The sequence below is a fragment of the Arachis duranensis genome, chromosome 9, assembly GCF_000817695.3.
Source record: "Arachis duranensis cultivar V14167 chromosome 9, aradu.V14167.gnm2.J7QH, whole genome shotgun sequence".
In the NCBI taxonomy this organism is placed as follows: domain Eukaryota; kingdom Viridiplantae; phylum Streptophyta; class Magnoliopsida; order Fabales; family Fabaceae; genus Arachis; species Arachis duranensis.
Window position 1 is genome coordinate 16,857,933 of NC_029780.3, and position 3,076 is coordinate 16,861,008.

General features: G+C 24.6%; 1 protein-coding gene across 1 annotated transcript in view; it reads right to left on the reverse strand.

Moving 5' to 3' along the window:
- LOC107464968 (UDP-glucose flavonoid 3-O-glucosyltransferase 7) overlaps positions 1–3,076 on the reverse strand; it is a 48,386-nt gene that overhangs the window by 43,272 nt on the left and 2,038 nt on the right. The window lies entirely within an intron of this gene.

A 3,076-nucleotide genomic window follows, 5' to 3' on the forward strand; every position in this document is an offset into this window, starting at 1 on the left:
ACATTTCAAGAAAAAGAAAAAAATCCTTTAAAACAAGGTGGGGGTAATTCTTTCTAAAAGAAAGCGACACGAATAATGTACACTAATAGCGGGGCTAATTTTTTTTTATATTGTATAAATATATGTGTAATACATTGTTATAGGAAGATTAGGTGTTTTTTTTTTATATGGTGTTTTCTTCAAATCGGACGGTCCGATTTGTTTGAAAAAAAAAGTAAAGTATAAATCGGAGGGTCCGATTTGTTTGATAAAAAAAAAGCTACAAATCGCATGGTCCGTTTTGCATTTTTATTTTTTTTTATTTTTTAAAATAGAAATCGGACGGTCCGATTTCAACATTAAAATTTTTTTTTTTCAAAAACACAAATCGGACCATCCGATTTGTGATTGTGAATTTAAAAAATGAAACAAATCGGAGGGTCCGATTTGTTCACACCATAACAATGAAAAACTCATCTCTTCTCCCACCATTGTGAGATACACTCACTTCTCTCCCACACAAAAAATAACAAGCGCTAATAGCGGTTGGAGTCTCCCGCCGAGTCTTTTAGGTTCGACTTAGTTGATCAATCTCTTTTGTATGAGTTGAAATTTGGAAGGTTCCTTGTCGAATTTTCTGGGAAAGATAAACTCTCTCGTTTTTGAAGCTTTCCAGCAAAAGTTTGACCGGAGAGTTGCCAGTGACACTATACGACACCGTATTGCAAGTTTTATGGCTAAATAATCAATAAGATGAGAGACGTACTGGGACAATTAATGTGGTTGATACTATGATTTTACTGATAAGTTTGTGACTTCATGAAAACTAGTTTAGTAGGTCGATTTTGGAGAATATTTGAGACTTAGATTCGTTGAAGGATTTTAATCTCAACGGAAACTAGCTAGTTGGGAATCAAATATGATACTAATAGTAAAGTTTCTATGATTAATTTGCAAATTTTAAGCTTAATGGGACATTGAATCCTTCTGTTGCAAACTTTGATTCTCTTGCTGAAATTAGAAGGTGGGCTTGGTATGTGGAGATGGGTTATTGACAATAGTAGTAAAGTAAGAAAGGCGTGGTGATAAAAATTAGAGAGATGAAAAGATTATATTGACGATAGAAGTGGGGTTGACGATGAAAGTGGGGTGGTGGAGGTAGAGTGAGTTGCAGTGAAGTGAGAAAGATATAAAGAGAAGATGTTGATAGTGATGATGGAAGTGGAGAGAAATTACTGGAATGAGAAGAGATGAGAGAAGATGATATGATGTGATGATGAGTATGTGATAAAGATGTTTTTTGTGTTGCATTTTAATTAATTTCTGTATAATTTATTTGGTGTTTCTCATCACATATTATTAAATTTTTAAAAATATTTTCTTTCCAGAAATAATAAAAAATATTTAAATTGGACTAAAACAAAAAATGTAATAGATTAACTAAGTGTAACAAAATATATATAATATTAATTAGTTTTTGAAAATTTTTGGAATAATATTTTCTTTCTAATAAAGTGTTATTAGAAAATTAACAATATAAAAACTAATTTCAACTAATACGATATAATAGGTTATTAAATATATTTAATACAAGAACCATTGAATATAAATTTTTGTTGAGTTTAAATTTTAAATAATTTTTAATTAAATTTTGAATATTCTTATTTTAAAGAGTTAGAATATTTTAACATCATCTTTTTCATATCTTTTTAATTGAGTCTTTGATTTTTTAAATTATAAACCTTATTTATAATTAAGAAAAATGTTTTAACATTATCAATTAGCCACACATACAAAAATACGGGAATAATTTTATAGTCATAATTATAGTCTAACTTTCTAAACAATACAATACAACTATATATAAGTAATATAATTAAATTTTATCTATATCTATAGTCACATTTCATAAATAATATAATTAAATTATATTTATGTTTATAATTAAAATGTAAAAAAATACAAAAAATTATTTAGTTTTTTCATTCATAATTTTTTTTATTATTTTTGTTGTGAAACGTTTAATTATTTTAATATTTAATTATTTTCTAAAAAAGATAATTGGATAACACAAAATTTTTTTATTAAGAGTAATTTATTNNATGATAGTTAATTTTTTCATTCATAATTTTTTATTATTTTTGTTGTAAAAAGTTTAATTATTTTAATAGTTAATTATTTTTTAAAAAATAATTAAATAACACAAAAAAGTTTTATTAAGGGTAGTTTATTTAGATATGATTAAAAGATAATTGAATAAAAAAATTATAATTTAAAAAGGTAAAATTTTAAAATATAAATGACAAAATAACTTTATAATAAATTAATTATTTTATTATTTTATGTAAAAAATTTGTTTATTAGGGTCTAAAAATAATATTAAAATTAGTACTATCAAAAATATTTTAAATTAAATATTATGAAGAAAAATAAAAAAATTTATATAATGACTAATTTGATTAATTTTTAAAATTTTAGGAATGAAAATGACTTACGTTCTGAACTTTCACGGACTATTTTAATTATAAATATCATTTTTACATGTCAAGTGACACGTGGCGCGTTAGTTGTCACGGACTTGACACGTCAACCAATCATCTGGTGACACGTGACACATCATCATGCCACGTGACATTTAAAGTGACACGTCATCATCTAACTAACGGAAGGACCAATTTGACTTACATTTTATCTTTTAAGGACTAATATAACTAAAAAAAATATTTGAGGACTAATTTGAAGAATAGATGATCTGGGACGAATTTGACTATTAACCCATATATATATATATATATATACACAAAAAGTCCAACTAATTTAAAGTAAAAATTTTTTAATATTTGATTAAATTATTCTTGTATTTAGTACTTTTTTTGGACTTCCTCTTAGTTAAAAGTATAATCATTATAATGTTTTTAATTATTATTATTATTAGAGGTGTTTGCAGATTAGATATGGCTAAAATTTAATTTCGATACAATATTAAACTCATCAGATCGAATTCGATATCCACACTTTTTATATTTAGATCAGATATTAAATATATTCATAAAATAAAAAATTAAAAAAAATATTTTTAAACATATTTACTTCTATA